This window comes from Nicotiana sylvestris, chromosome 8 (genome assembly GCF_000393655.2).
Source record: "Nicotiana sylvestris chromosome 8, ASM39365v2, whole genome shotgun sequence".
In the NCBI taxonomy this organism is placed as follows: Eukaryota; Viridiplantae; Streptophyta; class Magnoliopsida; order Solanales; family Solanaceae; genus Nicotiana; species Nicotiana sylvestris.
In genome coordinates, this window is record NC_091064.1 from 160,074,333 (window position 1) to 160,096,155 (window position 21,823).

The following is a 21,823-nucleotide window of genomic DNA, read 5'->3' on the forward strand; positions in this document are numbered from 1 at the left end:
TGGTATAAGTCATAAGCTAAGTATTTCTCTTTGATTCATTCCCTTGGTTTAAGCTTTAATCTATGATTTTAATTGAAAACTCATTTAATTCATTAAATCAAGACCTAAGGTTATGTCCTTAATTTTAAAAGTTTAAAATGAGTTAGAGGCGTTTTCTTTTCGATTCCTTTTGGAATTTTTCTCACCTATATTAGGAGAACAACATACTCGAATTTGGCGAGTTATGGAGGAGTATTTCGGGAAATATGGGACAAACTAGTGTGGGTTGAACTCTTGGGTTATGAACACCCAAAAGTGATGTTTGGGCGAAATGGTTTAGCTATCAGACTACAACTAAGTTCATTTTCATTTGTGCGAGCTTATATTGGTTCCCGCTTCGCTTGGGTAAGCTTGGATTCGGAATCCAAGGCGGGTCTGGCGTTGACTTTTGTTGACCTTTTGGTTGACATTGGGCTTTTGGTTAAAGATTCGACTTTTATCAATTGGGTTTGTTTTTTTGGCATTATTTGATGTTCTTGAGTTGCTTTTGGCTAGTTTCGAGCCGTTCAAAGGCCGGTACGCGCGGGATGGTATTTTTAGAGTATTGTTTGGCTTGTTCCGTTTTGGTGTTGAGGGCATGAATCCTTGAACATATGTGTTATGTATTTGGTGTTGAGGTGACGTACATACTAGGTGACGGGCGTGTGGGCGTGTCACGACCCAAGTTATCCTTCCGTGAACTGTCGTGACGGCACCTAGTCTCTACGACTAGGTAAGCCTAACAATTTGAGGAAAAACGAATTTAAAAGTACAACTATCCATCCAACAGGTAAATATAGATAAAGAGTTTAAAATGCCGCTCGACATATACAATAATAACACTTTCGACCAATAAAAACACTCCCAAAACCCAAAATCTCATAAATCACAAACTGGAGGAATTACCTAGTGTTCTAACTCCAGATGTCTAAACAAAAGTAATTATAGAAGATCTATAGCTAAAAGGGAGAATAGAGAGGGACTTCTCGGTCTACGGACGTGGCAGATATACATTGAAGTCTCTAAAAATCGCATCGCCTCACTGGTGGTATGGCTGAGCAGAAGAACCTAGATCTGCACACGAAAAAAAAGTGCAGGAAAAGGCATGAGTACACCACAATAGTGCCCATTAATTGCCAAGCCTAACATCGGTCGGGTAGTGACGAGGAAGGTCAGGGCCCTACTGGTTATATATATAAAACAAGATAAAATAGTATAAAATGTGACAGTATAATTAAAATACTAACAGTCAATAAAGAATGAAGTCACAGAAAGAATCAACTCAAAACATAGAGATAGCAACAGGGGATCTACCAAGATATCATCCCGTAGTCCCAAACGTAAATGTGCAGAGGATCTCCCGGGATATCGTCCAGTAGTCCGAATTATAAATATGCAAAGGAATCTCCCGGAATACTGATTCGTAGTTCCAAAGTAAATACCCAGTACAGGGGGATCTCCCGGGATATCGTCCCATAGTCCCAATTGTAAAGTGCAGGGGGATCTCCCGGAATACCGATCCGTAGTCCCAAAATAAACACACAAAAGTCTTAAGAAAGAAATCTACAGTTCTATTCGAGAATAAACAGGAATTTCTACTCTAAACATGCTACACAGAATCCAAGTAAACAGTTAAAGCAGATATGACAGTTAAGTCTTATAATCATGCTTTCCTAAGCTAAACAGGAAACTTCAAGTACAAGTATTACCCAATTAAAATAAAACATAGATATTTACTTAATAAAAATGGGGGTTTTCAACAATTAGCACGTGTACGCACTCTCACCTCACGTACATGGCACTCATATAACAACAGTACCAAAATCCTAAGGGGAGTTTACCCCACACAAGGTTAGGCAAGCCACTTACCTCGAACCAGCTCAAATTCAATCCGAATTCACGCTCTTGCCATGAGTATCCAACTCTGAGTGTCCTAAATCTAATGAAATCAATATCATAACGTAAATACAACCATAAACAACAAAGTTAGCTAAAGAAATCGAAGTTAAGGCAAGAAAATACAAGAAAGCTCAAACAATGCTCCTCGGTCCCATGCCTCTGAATCCGATAAAAGTCACCAATTATGAACATCCATTAACTTGCGAGTCTAACCATACCAATTTCACTCAAATCTGATACAAAAATCTTGATCAAAATCCCAAAATTAGGCCTAAGAACGTTTATCAACTTTTCCCTAATCTTTTCAACCCAAATCCGAAATTAGATAATGAATTCATGTTTAGATTAATAGGTTATAATCAAAAAGGAGTTAGGAATCATTACCCACAAACTTCCTCCAAGAATCTCTCCAAATTTTGCCTCCTACCGAGCTCTCAATCCAATTTTTGAGTTATGAACTCAATCCCTCAATTTTGGAATTTAAATTCTGCCTAGGTGCGTTCTTCTTCGCGAACAGGTGACCACCATCGCGAACGCGATGCACAAAATCCCACTGGCCAAATTTCCTCTTTCGCGAACGTGTAGCTTGTACTGGCAGACCCTTCTCGAATGCGAGGACCTTATCGCAAATGCGTAGGCTAAAGGGTCTACACCTTCGCAAACTGCGAAGCCCAACTCAGTTGCCTCTCCCAGATGCTCTTCGCGAACATGAGACCTATCTCGCGAACGCGAAGAAGGATTTCTATGCAACAACACCAGAAAAATCTGCCACTTCTCTAAGTCCAAAAATGACCCGTTGAGCATTCGATACACACCTGAGGCCCCCGGGACCTCAACCAAACTTACCAACCAATCCTAAAACGCCATACAAACTTAATCGAGCCCTCATATAACCTCAAAGAACGATAAAATCATGAATCACCCTCCAATCCAAACTTAATGAACTTAAGATTTCAAAATTCTACAACCGATGCCGAAACCAACCAAACTATATCCGATTGACCCCAAATTTTGCACACAAGACACATTCAACACTACTGAGCTATTCCATCTTTCAGAATCGGATTCCGACCCCGATATCAAAATCTCACTATCAATCCGAAAACTTCAAAAATTCAACTTTCGGCATTTCAAGCCTAAATAAGCTATGGACCTCCAAAACACAATCCGAACACGCCCCTAAGCACTAAATCACCGAACAGAGCTAAAAGAATCGACACAATTCCATTCCGAGGCCGTTTTCACAATGTTCCAACTACGATCCAAATTTTAAACCTTAAGTTCTCATTTAGGGATTAACTGTTCCCAAAACACTCCGAAACTCAAAACGAATCCTCTCGGTAACTCATAATAGCAGAAACAAACGTGGGGAAAACATTTAATAGGGGATCAGGACGTAAATTCTCAAAATGACCGGCCGAGTCATTACATCCTCCCCCTCTTAAAATATTTGTTCATCCTCAAATGAGTATAAAGACATACCTGAAGTGGTGAAAAGATGAGGGTAACGATTGCGCATATCCTGCTTGATCTCCCACGTCGCTTCCTGGACCAGCTGACTCCACCACTGAACCTTCACTGATGCAATGTTCTTTGACCTACTTTTACCTCAACTTTCGAACCTGCCTGTCCAATATCGCCGCTGGCTCCTCAACATAAGATAGATCCTTGTCCAATTGGACTAAACTGAAATCCAACACGTGTGACGAATCACCGTGATACTTCCGGAGCATCGAAACATGAAATACCAGATGAACTCCTGCCAAGCTGGGAGGTAAGGCAAGCTCATAAGCAACCTCCCCAACACTTCGCAATACCTCAAAAGGACCAATAAACCTCGGACTCAATTTCCCTTTCTTCCTAAATCTCATAACGCCCTTCATAGGCGAAACCTAAAGCAAGACCCAACTCCAACCATATAGGAAACATTGTGAACCTTTCGGTCCGCATAACTCTTCTGTCTGGACTGGGCTATACAAAGTCTATCCTAAATCACCTTAACCTTTTCCAAGGAATCCTGAACCAAGTCTGCCCAATAATCTAGCCTCACCCTGCTCAAACCAACCCACCGGGGATCTATACCGCCTACAATAAAAAGCCTCATATTGTGTCATCTGAATGCTGGACTAATAATTGTTGTTGTAGGCAAACTCCGCCAGTGCCAAGAATTGATATTAAGAACCACCAAACTCCATCACACACGCACAAAGCATATCCTCAAGAATCTGAATAGTGCGCTCGGACTGTCTGTTCGTCTAGGGGTGAAATGTTGTGCTCAACCCCACTCGAGTACCCAACTCATATTGTACAACCCTCTAGAATCATGATATGAACTGAGTACCTCTATTTGAAATGATGGAAACTGGAATACCATGCAGATGAACAATCTCTCGGATATAAATCTCCGCTAACCACTCTGAAGAATAGGTAGTACTCACAGGAATTAAATGCACAGACTTGGTCAGCCGATGCACAATCACCCAAATGGCATCGAACTTCCTCAAAGTCCGTGGGAGTACCCTTCCTCAAAGTCCATGGTGATCCGCTCCCACTTCCACTCCAGAATCTCTATCTACTGAAGCAAACCACCCGGTGTCTGGTGCTCATACTTTACCTGCTGATAGTTGAGGCACCGAGCTACAAACCCAACTATATCTTTCTTCATCCGCCTCCACCAATAGTGCTATCTCAAATCCTTGTACATCTTCGCGGTATTGGGTACATCCTCTAAAATCATCTCCCGAAGCCCATCAGCATTGGGTACACATATCCGACCCTACATCCTCAATACCTCATCATCACTGATGACCACATCTCTGGCATCACCATGCAGAACCTTGTCCTTGAGGACGAGCAAATGAGGGTCATCATACTGATGCTCTCTGATACGATCAGACAAGGAAGACCGAGAGATCACACAAGCTAGAACCCGACTGGGCTTTGAAAGATCTAATCACACACACTGGCTGGCTAAGGCCTGAACATCCATAGCCATGGGCCTCTCTGCTGCTGGTAGATAAGCCAAAGTTCCCAAACTCTCCGCCCGATGACTCAAAGCATCGGCTACCTCATTGGTCTTCCTAGGGTGATACAAGATAGTGATATCATAGACCTTCAGCAGCTCTAACCACCTCCTCTGGCGCAAATTTAGGTCCTTCTGCTTGAACAGATGTTGCAAACTCCGGTGGTCAGTATAAATCTCACAAGGAACACCATATAAATAATAACGCTAGATCTTCAAGGCGTGAACAATAGCATCTAACTCGAGATCATGGACAAGATAATTCTTCTCATGTACGTTCAACTGTATGGACGTGTAGGAAATCACCCTACTGTCCTACATCTATACCGCTCCAAGGCCAATCCTCAAGGCATCACAATAGACAGTATAAGACCCCGAACCTGTAGGCAATATCAAAATTAGGGCAGTAGTCAAAGCTATCTTGAGCTTTTGGAAGCTCTCCTCACACTCTTCTGTCCACTAGAATGGAGTACCCTTCTAGGTAAGCCTAGTCATAGGTGTTGCAATAGATGAAAATCCCTCAACAAAATTGACGGTAATAACCCGCCAAGCCAAGAAAACTACTGATCTCTGTAGCTGAGGATGGTCTAGGCCAACTCTACACTGCTTCCACTTTCTTCAGATCCACCTTGATCCCTTTATTCGATACCAAGTGACCCAAGAATGCCACAGAATCCAACCAAAACTCACATTTCGAGAACTTCGCATATAGTTTCTTTTCTCTCAAAGTATGAAGCACTATCCTCAGGTGGTGCTCATGATCTTCCCGACTCCAGGAGTACATCAGAATATCATCAATAAAGACAATGACGAACGAGTCAAGATATGGTCGGAACACACTGTGCATCAAATGCATAAAGTTTGTTGGGGCATTGGTCAGCCCAAATGACATAACAAGGAACTTGTAATGACCACACTGAGTTCTGAAAGCACTCTTCGGAATATCTGGCTCCCAAATCTTCAGCTGATGATAACCTGAATGCAAGTCAATCTTAAAAAACACTCGAATACCCTGTAACTGATCAAACAGGTCATCAATACGAGGCAAAAGATACTGGTTCTTCACTGTAACTCTGTTCAACTGACGATAATCAATGCACATACATATAGAACAAATCCTTTTTCTTCACAAACAAGATGGGAACACCCTAAGGTGATATACTGGGCCGAATAAAACCTTTGTCAAGCAATTCCTGCAACTACTCCTTTAACTCCTTCAACTCAAGAGGAGCCATACGATAAGGAGGAATAGAAATGGGCTGAGTGTCCGACAACAAATCAATGCCAAAATTGATATCTCTGTCAGATGGCATACCCAGAAGATCAGCTTGAAACACATCAGGGAAATACCGTACTACAAGGACTGAATCAACTGTAGGGGTATCAATACTAACATCTCTCACATAGTCTAGATATGTGTCACACCCCTTCTCAACCATTCGCTAAGCCTTAAGGAATGAAATAACTCTACTAGGAGTGTGCTCTAAAGTACCCCTCCACTCTACTCGCAGTACACCTGGAATAGCCAACATCACAATTTTGGCGTGATAATCAAGAATAGCATAATGGGCGACAACCAGTCCAAGCCTAAAATAACATCAAAATATATCATATTGAGCAATAATAAATCGTCTCTGGTCTCAAAACCACTAAGAGAAATCAAACACGACCGATAAACGCGGTCCACAACAAGAGAATCTCTCATAGGAGTAGAAACATAAACAGGGGAAGTGAAAGAATTCCGAGATACGCCCAGATGCGGGGCAATATAAGAAGATGCATAAGAATAAGTTGAGCCTGTATCAAATAGAATCGATGCATCTCTATGACAAACTAGGACAATACCTGTAATGACAGAAGCAGAGGCGACAACCTCAGTACAGGCAGGAAGTGTATAGTATCTGGCCTAGCCTCCCCCTCTAGGGGACCTCTACCTCGCTGACCTCCATCTCTAGATGATTGAGCAGGTGGGGCAGCAACTGATGCTGTGATCATAGCCTGGGAACTCTATGAAGCACTCTATGGATGAGAAGTCTATGGAGGTGCACCCCTCCTAAGTCTGGGGGAGTCTCTCACTATATGGTGTGTGTTTCCACACTCAAAAAAGCTCTGAGAGGACGTGGAGGCTGTGACTGGCTCAGGCCAGGTCTACTGGACTGACCACTGAAAGTACCCCGTGTAGGAGGTGCACTATATACTAAAGGTGCATAATAAGGCTCCTAAGGTTTAAGAGGAGCTGGAATACCACTGGCTGTTGAAAGAGCTGAATAAATGGGGCGACTCATATAACCCTTACCATGACAAACTACAGCTGGGGCACGGGTACCAGAATAATGGCCCGACTCTCGAGACCTCTTGGCCTCCCTCTCCTCTCTATACCTAGCAAGCATGCCCTCTACTCTCCTAGCAATGCTCACCACCTGCTAATAAGTAATATCCATCTTCAACTCCCGGGCCATGCTAGACCTGATGCTGGGAATCAGTCCCTCAATAAACCGGCGAACTCTCTCACGAACTGTAGAAACCAAGGCCGGTGCATGTCTAGCCAAGTTGGTGAAACGGACAGTATACTCCGAAATAGTTATAGCTCCTTGGCGTAAATGCTCAAACTCTGCGCGCCATGTGTCCCTGAGGCTCCGAGAAACAAACTCCCTCAAGAACATATCTGAAAACTGGGTCCGTGTAAGGGAAGTTGCCTCAGCTGGATTGTCCAACTCAGAAGTACGCCACCACTGATAGGCTACTCCTCGAAGCTGGAAGGCAGTGAAACCCACCCCCACTCAATCCTGATATACCCAAAGTGTGTAGGATATGGTAGCACTCCTCAAGAAATCCTAGGGAATCATCTGATGCTAGACCACTGAATGTAGGAGGCTTGTTCTTCTTGAACCTTTGAAGCCTCTGCTGTTTATCCTCTGAAGTTGTTACCCTGTCCTCGGGCTAAACTACGGATACAGGTGGTACCAGTGTAACCTGTGGGATCTTATCAACCTAGAACCGCTACTCTTGGGTGCAGGCGGCGGGAGTCTGTGCTCCTCCTCTATCCTGGTATGTGGCTACAGCAAGAAACCATTCCTGAGCAATAGTAGCATACATGCTCATGAACTATGCAAGGGTCTCCGGGAGAGCTGGAGTAGTAGTAGTAGTAGTAGTAGTAGTAGTAGTAGTAGTAGGCATATCAGGTGTTTGGGCTCCGACTGGAGCTGCTGGTGGCTCCTCTATGGTAGCTCGTGCGGGTTCTCTAGCTGCAACACGTGCGCGTCCACGGCCTCTACACCAGCCCCGACCTCTGGAGGCTCTATCAGGGGGCGTGGGTGCCTGATCGTCTCTTGTAGCACGTGTCCTCACCATCTGTGAGAGAATAGAAGATAGAGGTTTAGAATTTTGATATCAAAAGTCTCGCACGACAAGAAAATCAAATGAAGTGGAATTTTTCCTAAAATTTACATAGCCTCTCGTAGATATGTATAGACGTCTTCGTATCGATCCGCGAGACTCTAATAAACCGGCTTATGATTCATGACTTCTATGAACCTAGAGCTCTGATACCAACTTGTCACGACCCAAGTTCTCCCTCAGTGAATTGTCGTGACGGGGGGTTCTCCTAGGATATCGTCCCATAGTCACAATTGTAAAGTGCAGGAGGATCTCCCGGAATACCGATCCGTATTCCCAAAGTAAACACACAACAGGAATTTCTACTCTAAACATGGTGCACAGAATCCAAGTAAGCAGTTAAAGTAGATACGGCAGTTAAGTCATATAATCATGTTTTCCTAAGCTAAACAGGAAACTTCAAGTACAAGTATTGCCCAATTAAAAGAAAACACAGATATTTAATTAATGAAAATGGGGTTTTTCAACAATTAGCACGTGTGCACACTTGTCACCTCAAATACACGGTACTCAAATAACAACAGTACCAAAATCCTAAGGGGAGTTTCCCCCACACAAGGTTAGGCAAGCCACTTACCTCAAACTAGCTCAAAATCAATCCGACATCATGCTCTTGCAGCGAGTATCCAACTCCGAGTGGCCCAAATCTAATCAAATCAATATCATAATGTAAATACAACCACAAAAAACTAATTTAGCTAAAGAAATCGAAGCTAAGGAAAATACAAGAACGCCCAAAAAATCCTCCCCGAGCCCACGCCTCGGAATTAGGTAAAAGTCACAAATTATGAATACCCTTTCACTCATGAGTCTAACCATACTAATTTAACTCAAATCCGATACGAAAATCTTGATCAAAATCCCAAATTAGGCTTAAGAATATTTCTCAACTTTTCCCCAATTGTTTCACCCCAAATCCGAAATTAGATGATGAATTCATGTTTAGATTAATGGGTTATAATAAAAAAAAGGAGTTAGGAATCATTACCCGCAAACTTCCTTCGAAAATCTCTCCAAATTTCACCTCATACTGTGCTCTCAATCCAATTTTTGAGTTATGAACTCAATCCCTCGATTTTGGAATTTAAATTCTGCCCAGGTGTGTTCTTCTTCGCGAACGCGTGACCACCATCGTGAATGCGATGCACAAAATCTCACTGGCCAAATTTCCTCTTTTGCGAACGTGAAGATCCACACGTGAACGCGTAGCTTGCACTGACAGACCCTTCGCGAACGCTAGGACCTTGTCGCGAACACGTAGGCTAAAGGGTCTACACCTTCACTAACGCGGGAGCATCATCACGAACGCGAAGCACAACTCAGATGCCTCTTCCATATGCTCTTCGCCAACACTAGACCCTTCTCGCAAACGCAAAGAAGGATTTATCTCCAACAATACCAGAAAAATCTACCTCGTCTCTAAGTCCAAAAATGACCCGTTGAGCATCCGAAACACACCCGAGGCCCCCGGGAACTCAACCAAATTTACCAACAAATCCTAAAATACCATATGAATTTAGTCGAGCCCTCAAATCACCTCAAAGAATGCTAAAATCACGAATCACCCTCCAATCCAAACTTAATGAACTTAAGATTTCAAAATTCTACAATCAATGTCGAAACCAACCAAACCATGTCCTATTGACCCCAAATTTTGCTCATAAGTCACATTCAACACTACAGAGCTATTCTAACTTTCTAAATCCGATTCTGACCCCAATATCAAAATCTCATTATCGATCCGGAAACTTCAAAAATTCAACTTTCGACATTTCAAGCCTAAATAAGCTACGGACCTCCAAAACACAATCTGAACACACCCCTAAGGCCGAAATCACCCAACAAAGCTAACAGAATCGACGGAATTCTATTCCAATGTCGTCTTCACACTTTTCCGACTATTGTACAAATTCTAAATCTTAAGTTCTCATTTAGGGACTAAGTATCCCCGAAACACACCGAAACACAAAATGAATCCTCCCGGCAACTAACAATAGTAGAAACAAATACGGGAAAAGCAGTTAATAAGGGATCATCGCGTAAATTCTCAAAGGGAGTCAGGGTTGTTACAGGGCGTGCACCGTGTGAATTATAATTAGGTTGATTTTGTGATACTGTGTAGTTACCTAATCTTTTTCCTATCCATGAAATTTCTACATGTTAGAGAAATTGAGTTGTGAATCATGTTTAGGCTATATGCTTATTCTGTTGGGACCTACTGAGGTCATTTTTACTATTGATTTATTTGCTTAAGTTGCACTTATGTACTCAGTCAAATTCATTTATTTGCATATCATATCTTAGTATGTATTCATCATTCACTGTTACATCATGTTATCATTGTCTGGGCTTATTGGTATGAGATTTGTGAGCCCGAGAGACTGGAGAGATTGATGACAAAGTTGGGGCTGAGGACCGAATTGTGAGTGTTATTTATGGGTCCGGGTTGCATGCCATAACATATTTTATTAATTCGTGATGGGATCGGGCTACATGCTGCATCAAGTTTTATTGATTTATGATGGGATCGGGCTACACGTCACAGCAGGCCACGTTGGCTTATATTAGATCTTGGGAAGGATCCACCCCTTCGGAGTCTAACATACCAGCAGTGAGCGCAGGTACCAGGTGCTAAGTACCGAGTATCAAGTGATTGAGTGTGGTGAGTGATTGAGTGAACCCAGTGATTAAGAGTGAGACATTGATATTTAGTACTCTGAGAGTGAGAGTACATGAGTTTTATCACTGGATGCATTACATTTGACATTCATACTTGGCAGGTAGGCATAGATATGCATTTCCTCATGCTAAATGGTATTATGGCATTCATGACTTCACATGGACATTGGCATGTAGGCATAGAGATGTACTTTCCTTAGGTTATCTTAGAATGGAATACCTTATCTGTTGTTGCAAGTTTTTGGGAAAAATCACAGTTTTCTGATACACTCATATTTTGGTGATTTCGGTGAAAGATTTGGGTTTTACTATTATATCTAAAAAGCATACCTATTTTCCGTAACTGTGAGCGAGATGAGCATCATATCTTTCAGTTATTACTTGTCCTATTTTTATTATATTGTTACGACTTGTTCTTGGCTATTGTTGTTGGAATCTTACCGTTGTCCAAGCTCGTCATTATTTTCAACCTATAGTTAGGTTTGTTACTTATTGAGTACATGAGGTCAGTTGTACTCATACTACACTTCTGCACCTTGCGTGCATATGTTGGAGCTGATGTTGATGCGTGTGGTGAGAGCTGGCCTTGAGATGTACCTGTATTCTGGTTACATCTGCTTTTTGTTCTTTGTAGCTTTATATTTATAAATCTGTTTATGTACATTTCGAACATATGATGTATTTATTTCATACCAGCTTTGTAAACTCTAAGTCTTAGAAGCTCATGACTTGTACTACCAATCTTTGGGATTTTTGTATAAAAGTTCATTTATTTTATCACTTATTTTCTTAGTAAATCTCATTTGAATTGGATTATTATTAATTGGCTTACCTAGCGGTTTGGGTTAGGTGCCATCTTGACTAGTTGGATTTTGGGTTGTGACTATTGATACCCAATCTTGCCCTCATATTTTTAAAATAAGAATATATACTTTCAAAATGTCATTTTGCATCATTACTTAATTTACAGGATTTATACAAATATTTAACAATTTTTCATGATTTTTAGAGCTTTAAAATTAATTTTCTTGCATTTAAATTACTTAAATATTTATTAATTACCCCTTTAAATTGTTTTGTGATGACTTACACATCCAAATTATTATTTTCATCCACATATATGTTTTATAATATTTTTACTTCATTTATATAATTATATTTGTTTTTAGGCTATTTACATAATTTTGCAATAATAACCTATTGTTACACTCCATATTTTCGGACATGAAGTACGCCATACATAAATTAATGATAGCTCAGAAGTGAGATGTTACATCCCACATTTTTCTTGTACGTTAATGTTTCGTCGTAAGTTAATCGACGTAAGTTCGGGAATGGAGTTATTTGGAGATTATAAGCATTATGCTATTTCAAATACGTGATGACTAAAATTCATGAAGGAGAGAAGGTAAGCAAATAGAAGAAAATGAGTTTCGTCGAAGTTTGGCAATTTGGGATAAAATACAATCCAAGCTATAATACCCTGATATATATGGACTAGTACCACACAAGGTACCATATGACCACGATAGTATGATGTAAAAGGTATATTAAAAATGAGTAGTATTATAAGTAAGTTGAGATAATTATTAATTATGTGGGTAATTGGCTAATTATTGGATAATGGGATATTACCTAACTAATTAGGGATATATATGATAATGACTAAGTGGCATGATGTGGCAACACCTCCGTTTAAAATAAGTAACGAATGATCTTAATTGAAAGGTGACATCATAAGTCATTACGTGTAAGACATTTAGTATTTGGCTTCATTGGAATTAAAGAAACAAAGTAAGAGATCTTATAATATTTTCCTAATTCAACCATTTCAAACAGACGCTACACTTAATCTAGCAAAGTTTTCTGTAAGAAATTTTATAACATCTTCCTAATTCAAACATTTAAAACAGACGCTACACTCAATCTAGCAAGTTTTCAACATAATTTCTTGTAACAAAACAATTCCAACGAGAATTAATAGCATCTTAGCAATGAAAGTTTTTGCGGTTCTAAAGGAGTACGGTGCAACCTGTCACACCTTCTTTTTACTCTACACCCCGTAAAGGGTATAACTTCAAGGGAGTTTTCCCAATTAAAGGACAATCGAAACGGGATTGTTTATTTATTAAAAATCAAAGTCACCACTTGGGATAATTTATGGTGTCCCAAGTCACCAGTTTAAATCCCGAATCGAGGAAAACTGACTCTATTTACGGTCTGCGAACACAGAAATCCGGGTAAGGAATTCTGTTAACCCAGGAGAAGGTGTTAGGCACTCCCGAGTTCCGTGGTTCTAGCATGGTCGCTTTGATCATACTTGGATTATTAAGTTGTTTAATTACTCATTTTAGATCCTATGTGCATTTACCCTAACCGCTTTTAAATCACTTGATTATTCGTAGTTAAAGAATTGAGTTACGCGTACGTATACTCTTTCCCTTTGGCGCGTCAAAAATCATGTCACGCGAACGTGTCCATAATTAATAATGTTTGTTTATTATTAATAAAGTTTAGCCGAAGTTACGCGAACGTATACTCCGATTTTGTATTTAGAAATCACAATCATGTCACACGGACGTGTACATAATCAAGATAGATTAATTAAGAACAATATTTCCGACTATTCCACATGAGACATTTGCTACAAACGGATACAACTCTCTTAAATTCACTCAAGCTAGAGGCTAATGAAGATTTTTGCGCATCGTGGATTTTCTTTACATTTGTATTGGATGTTAATACCTTACCATTGCATTTCTATTAGTACCACAGTAGTTGTTTGTTGCATGTATTCGGCAGGCAAGTCATTAATTCATGGAAAGCATTCAATTTGGATTATACTTAAAAAAGGTTAAGGTTCACAAATGCCTTAAGCATAATCAATATTATGTGTAATATCCATAGCAATCACAAATTAATGCTAAATACTCTTGAGTTTAAACACTTCAACGATAATGAGCAAAGATCTGTCAACTTCATGGACATATCCAGCAAATCCAAACAAATCAGGGTGCAACAAGAAAGTCATTTCAATGTAAAACATTTACAAATTAACAAATTTGTCATGGAAACGCAAACAGCAGAAATCAAGAATAGAGAAACGAAACCTTTCGTTGAATGACCAACCCGAGCCCACGTACAAGAAATCCGAACAGAAACTTTATTGGACCAAAACCCGAACCTCGACGGAATTGAATGGACCTCGAAACCAGCATTACCTCGATGTACGATCGGAGCGCCTGAGTTTACAGCGACGTCAAGTTTCAGCGGCTTGATCTCGACGGAAAAAATGGACAGCGATAACCATAGACCAGAACCAACGTACGACAACTTTCCTCACAACTCGAACTCACAAACGACCCCAAAACTTCAGCTTCCTTATGCTCGCTCCCTCACTCCGTTCATGTGTGTGACTGTGTGTGTGCAAAGGTGAAGCTCGCCGGATATGGCGTTTTGCTTTGGCCAGATCTGTCACCAAACTGTTAGCGATGACATAGGGTGAGGAAGAACAAGGGATGAGGTCATTTCGACCATGGCTGGATGCCGGATCTTCTATTTCAATCCCTTTCCCGCCCTGTTATTTTCGTGTATGTCTGTGTGTTCGAATGGTATAGCCAAGATAAAGCTCGGGGTGGTCGTTTATGGACTGGTTTCCGGTGAGGGGTCGCAAGATGGAGAAGCAGAAGCACCTCCTTGTTATGGTGTTGCTGTTGCCGAAAAGCAGTGGGGAGAGGGTTGTTTTGAGAAGACAGACGCGAGGGGGGTGGGGTCATTCTCTGGTGTCGATTTTCTAAAGAAGACGATGCGCAGCTTCTGCGTCTTTGTTGCCTTCAGCCCTTTTTCGTTCTTATTCTTTTTTGGTGTTATCTTTTTCATTTTTCAGATATCCGATGGAGGGGAGGGTCATTTTTAGAGGTAGGGTCATTTGGAGGAGATGACTTGCAGGGGGTGGGGGGTCGTGAAGAAGACAACGCAGGGGGGTGGGGTTCGTTCCCTACGCAGCTTCTGCGTATTTTCTCTTCTCCGCCCTACTCCTTTCGTTCCCTTTTTTATTTTATAGTCTAGGTTTTTGGGTAGGGTTTTAGGTTAAGGGGTATGGGCCTAGAAATTATGGGCTTGGTCCAAAATTAGGCCTAAAGATGGGTTGCTCGAGCCCAAGCTCTATTCTTTCGCTGCGAACGAGATTAAAAATACAGGCCCATTTGTTAATTATTCCTACTATTCAAATAATTATTAAAATAACACTAACCATTAAAATAAATCTGTTTTTGGTATTTTCAAATATCATATTAAATAAAAATACGATACTAATGTTGTATATATTTCTTAGGATTTTCTTTTTTAAGATTAAAATGACTACAAAACATTAATGAACCTATTTTTGTGATTTAATTTTTTTTTGTTTTCTTGCAATTAAATTAAGCAAAAGAGTCAAAATGACTTAAAATATCTATATTATGCCTAAATTAAATATTTTACGCTAATATATAAAAAAAAATCTTGGGGAGGGTCGAAAATCACATGTCTACAGCTGCTCCTCTTTGACTGGAAACGTACAGAGTTTTCAGACAAAGACTGACTAGACAGGTTTTTTGACCTGACCCTTATTTGGAGAGACTAAACCTGAGAGAGAAAGGGAATGTGACCGAGCCCTGGTATCTGGGCTGCCTACATATCCTTGGCTATAAAGGAATCAGGCCACGTGTAGTTCAGAGATGAGTAAGATGATGGAGTATACCGAGGTGGAGAGCCGGTTGAGGTGCTGTTCCGTCGAGGTTACGGTCCGCGGTCCTGCTATTACATCAAAATCAAAACATGAAAAAGACTAGCTAAGCCTATCAACTACGAGTTACAAGATTCCTATCTATAAGTCTTCTGAAGCTTGATCTTGAGTCTTGAGTGGTTCTTCATGCAGACTTTAGATTTGAACCTTAACGCGTGCCAGTTGCAGGTGCTAGCTCGTTCTTCTTCAGATTTTCGGACCAAGACCGGACATGTAGTGCTTGTGACTTCCACCATGTCTTAAGCAATTCACATCTTTCATCAACCACTACATTTGGATTCACTTCTTGCCTTTCTCTCTTTTTCTTTATTGTGACTAACTTCTGTTGATCACCTCGGACTATTGACTCGCATTCTTGCCGCGAGATTCTTTGGTTGCTTACCTGAATTGCAATCTGAGATGCTTTTCCTTTTCTTCAGGTGGACGCCTGACTGTTGAACTCGAACCGTCTTCTCTTGTTACTTGACACTGTTTTCCCTTGCACCTTGAACTGTCTTCCTTCGAAACTGCTTTCCTTAGAAACTTGATTTGTCTCCCCTTGTTCTCCAGGTGGGCGCCTGATTACAACAAAATAAACAAAACAAAGAAATTTTCTGCCCCAGTTTGCACTAGGAATATTTGTGAGTTGTTAGCAAAATTGTAAACCACTTGTACTATCGATGCAATGATGAAATTAAACTAAAGAATAGACTAGGAAAACTATAAACTAAGCTTGACTAAAGTAAAAACTGACCCTATTCTCCAGGCGGGCTCCTGACTGCTGACATGAAATGTATTCCCTGCTCTTCAGGCGGGCTCCTGACTGCTGACTTGAAATGTATTCCCTGCTCTCCAGGCGGGTTCCTGACTGCTGGACTTGAAATGTATTCCCTGCTCTCCAGGCGGGCTCTTGACTTCTTGAAATGTATTCCCTGCTCTCCAGGCGGGCTCCTGACTTCAAGATAGACAAAACAAAAAATTTGAAAGCTAAAATTTAAAATGTACTCCCTTGTTCTCCAGGCGGGCTCCTGACTGCTACGCTTGAAAGTATTCCCTACTCTCCAGGCGGGCTCCTGACTTCTACTTGAAATGTATTCCCTGCTCTCCAGGCGGGCTCCTGACTTCAACATAGACAAAACAAAGAGTTTGAAAGCTAAAACTTAAATTGTACTCCTTTGTTCTCCAGGAGGGCTCCTGACTGCTACGCTTGAAAGTATTCCCTGCTCTCCAGGCGAGCTCTTGACTTCAACTTGAAATATATTCCCTGCTCTCCAGGCGGGCTCCTGACTTCAAGATAGACAAAATAAAGAATTTGAAAGCTAAAGTTTAAATTGTACTCCCTTGTTCTCCAGGCGGGCTCCTAACTGCTAACTTGAAATGTATTCCTTGCTCTCCAGGCAGGCTCCTGACTTCAACTTGAAATGTATTCCCTGCTCTTCAGGCGGGCTCCTGATTTCAACATAGACAAAACAAAGAATTTGAAAGCTAAAACTTAAATTGTACTCCCTTGTTCTCCAAGCGGGCTCCTGACTGCTAACTTGAAATGTATTCCCTGCTCTCCAGGCGGGTACCTGATTTCAACAAAATAGACAAAATAAAGAAAAATTTTCTGCCCCAATTTGGTAACTGGCCACAAATGTGAGTGTTAAACTGAATCATATTACCAAATATTACTAAGAATTTGAAAGCTAAGTCCCATTATGCTGGGGGGGCCTGACAACTCTTAACTAAACGACAATAATTTTTTTTTAAAACTAAGTTATGTCTTCTACAGGTGTGATTTCTGCAAAATCTTGTTATCTAAGAGGGTCTTAAACTACTCCCCATTAACCAGGAGGGTCCTGAAAATCAAAGGTCAAATTTTATCTTAAGGGTGACAACTTTCATGGCTGAATTATACTAGCGTACAGTAGAGTTTACGCTAAATGTTGTTATCTAATCGAAATCTTAAAGCTAAGTCCCATTATTCAGGAGGGTCCTGGAAACTCCTAATTGAATCCTATCTCAAACATGCAAACTTCTAAGCTAACTTATATTCTTTTGGGATACATTTATGCTATATTATGCTATTTATGAACTTTAAACTAGGTCCCATTTTCCAGGAGGGTCCTGAAAATTAAAAATCAAACCTGTTTGGTGACTGCTTTTCTCCACGGAGGGTTTCTTCAAATATTTTTGCCCCTATTTCAAATCAAAGAAAAATCTTGTCAGTTTGAAAATATGGTAGTTGGTTTGTGGCCTTGACTTTGAGGGAGATTGCTCCTTCACTTCCCATGATAACTGATTTCCACTTGAGGACCTTGCTTGCTTATGGACTACCCACTTTCTCTGTCATCCTTATCACAGAAAATACCCCTTCTCTGTTCAGGCCCAATTTCCTTTATCTGTTGCATTGCTCATGAACTGACATTTACCAAACTTTGTGTTTCACCGAAAATACCTTTGATCCATCCACCTAACACCCTCCATTTGTTGCATCGTGCTCTTGTATTGATGTGTACTACACCTCTGTGTTTCTCATGAATTCCAAAGCACGTTAATTTCCATCCACTCAATGTGCATGCTATTTTTTTCCTAACTTAAATCACTGGCCTTGGCCTTGAAGTCTACTGTTCCCTCACTTGTCACGATAACTTTGATTTCTTCTTGGAAGACCTCGCTTATCACTAGTTAACCACTTTCTTTGTCTCATCACAGTGAATACCTTTGACCCGTTCACCCAACATACTCTATCTGTTGCACTATTCACGAATTGAAATATACCAAACCTTTGTATTCCTCATGGACCCCAAAGCATGTTGATTGCTACCAACTCAGTGCTCTTGTTGTTCTTTCTTAACTTATGCCACTTTGATGTGCTGGCCAAGTCCCGTTTTGGTGCAATTGGAAAGCTGGTGGCAGATTTTGAAGTCATTTCTCACTTATTTTGACAAAACAGACTCAGGAAGAGGAAGTAAACAAGACAAAAGGAACAGAGTAAAGGACAAAGGAAAGAGATGATTCCTAACAAGAAAACTACAAAGTAGAAACCTATCAGATGTGGATACCAACTCTAATGACCATGACATGCACCTGTAGCCTATTCCGTTGAGCGAGTCTGATGTTCAACTCCTGTTATACCTCTAAACCATGAAACTGGGCTTCAAAACTCCGATCATCCAATCTGATTCACAATCCTTATTCGACTTGTAGTGCCCGAAGGGTTTTCACCATCGAGCCTCTCTCATTTTGTTCTTTCTCTCAACTTACCATCACCTTATGGTGTCCATGAGGATTTTCACCAACAAGACTCTCTCATTTTTAACTTCTCTCAGCTCTCGTTGCCTTACGGTGCCCGTGAGGGTTTTCACCAATAAGACTCTCTCATTTTCAACATTTTTCTGTTTGGACCAGAGTGTTGCCCCTGATATGCATTACCTCTCCTTGCTTGACTTAGCATTTCCCGAAGACTGGTCGGAAGGTCTTTCTTTGGACCGTAATGTGGGCTTTTGGATAGGGTTAAAAAGAAAGGATATCAAAGGCTCAAAACAATTCTCATGGGTTCAAAATTACAACTTTCGGAACCAGATTTTTTACACCAACCATAACTTCTGCCCCAGTTTCTTGCTTGTGGACTTTTGGATTTTCTTTTGATGGGACCGAACTGTGAGACTGCCTACGTATCCTTAAAAGGAATCAGGTCGAACGTAGTTCATGACATAGGAATTGCTCTGTTGTTGTGATTTTTCTTTTCTCTTTCTCTCTTCTTTTCTTTTCTTTCTTCCTTTTTCTCTTTTTGTTGATTTGTTGTTGTTTTTTTTCTTTCTTCTTTTCCTCTTTTTTTCTTTTTTTTCTTTTCTTCTCTTTTTTTTCTTCTCTTTCATTTTTTCTTCTCTCCCTTTCCGTTCTTTTCTTTTCTCATTTTCCTTTACTTATCTTTCACGCTTGTGTTTCTGATCTTTGCTACTGATTCCGAAGAGGGGTATGAAAGAAAATAAATGAGGCTCAAAGGGGTAACGAAGGATAAGGTGTTTAGATAGCAGAACAAAATGCCTTCATCATTCCAATCTTCAAAATGTGCCAAGTACAAACAACACAATTAAACAAACCAAGAAAAACATTCGTAACATCTTTTGATTACGCCAGACTTGATGACCATATCCACACATTCGCCTTCTACATCTGTTACGTACAAAGCCCCGTTGGACAACACCCTCACTCTCATTACCACGAACGGCCCCCTACCAATTTGGGGCAAACTTGACATTATCTTCACCCGATGCAGCATGATGCATTTCAATAGTGCGTTTCTATCTGCCCCAGTTTCACACAACTCGGGCTTGAAGTGATCCCAAAATGCCTTCACTTATTTCCCTCAAATGTCCCTACATCTTCAACATTGTTTTCGTTGCTTCGTGACTAAACTGACTTTTAAAACCAGGCTGAGAATTACGTGTGCATGTCATGTCACTAGAGTCAATCAAGAAAAGAACTATAAAAAGAAAAGAGAACTAAATGAAAATTACTAGAAATTATAGAAAATGGAAAATTGCATTAGACAGATAGTGAAAGGGTTTGGACAACAAAACAAACAAACTAAACTAGGGTTACAAACCTAGAACAAACCTAGACAACACTAAACGGGCTATTATGACTAAACAAACTAAGCAAAATAAAAGGATAGAGGGTTTGAGTCACAAGACAATATCTGGATTACAACCCTAAAATAATCCGGACAACAGAAATGACAACAAAATAAACCACCTAAACTCTTCCCTGGCTAACCAAGACAGAAATGTCTTTCCAATTGCCAATCTCGACATCTTAACCACTGAATTCCGCATCAACATTACTAGGACCTTCACAAACTTCCATCACATTGTTTTTAACAAATTGCTTTTAGGTTCCCTTTGATGGCTCGTTCTTAAGATCAACCTCTGATAGTACTGAAAACTTCGCAGCGCGTGGACCTTTGAGGATCTCAGATGAATTTCCATATTCCTTTTCAAAATAAATCATACTCACCATATGCGTCTCATTACGAACATGCGATGGACTTTGGCTACTGTCTGTTGCATCTAGATTTTGCACGACAATGTCACCTGCATCAATAAACTTCTGAATTGCTTTCTTCAGATTCCAACACTTCTCTATGTCGTGCCCCGAGGCATCTAAGCGATATGCGCACCTTTGAGAAAAATCAAACTTCTTTGACAGAGGGTTTGGCATTTTTATATGAATCGGCTTCAACATGTCTAATTGCTTCAACTTTTGGAATTAACTGGCATATGATTTTCCAATAGGGGTGAAAGCCTTTTCTTTTTTAGTAACCTCTCATTCTTAAATGCTTGATTGGGCTGGAAACCTGATCTAGAGGATTTTCGGTAGGCTCGTGGGGGTGGATAGGCATTTTGTGGAAGTGGTGTGGGCCATCGCGGGCCTTGTGGGTACGGAGCATATGGTGGTGCATTGTGGACAGGGTACTGGAAAAAAGATGTATGACTTTGGGAGTTCTGTGGGGAGAAGTAGCATTAGGGAGGATTACAAGCATATCCACGAGGTAGACATTGAGGCTGAAAACGTTTAGCAAGAACGACCACTGGACCATGTCATCGGCGGGGCTCACCAACATCTTTTCTATCAATGGGAGGACTATCCCGAACAATTTGTTCATTCCATCTAAGCCAAAAATCCAAAAAATTTTCTTGGGTTTCTTTTCCATTTGAGATAGGGAGGAGCGGTCTGGGACAACACCTGATCTGTATTGAAAGTATTGAACAAAATCTTGAGCCATGTCACCCAATGTAGGCCACTTACCAACATCTTGACGATTATGCCATTCCAAAGCTGCCCCAATTAGGCTCTCACTGAAGTACGCCATCAACAAATCATCTTTCTCGCCAACACTTCTCATTTTACTGCAATAATACCTTAAATGGGCTACCGGATCCCCACACCCATCATATAAATTAAACTTTGGCACTTTAAATCCCGCAGGCAGATGAACATCGGGGACATAGACAATTCTTTGTACGACATGCTACCCCGGTCTCCTATTCCTTGCT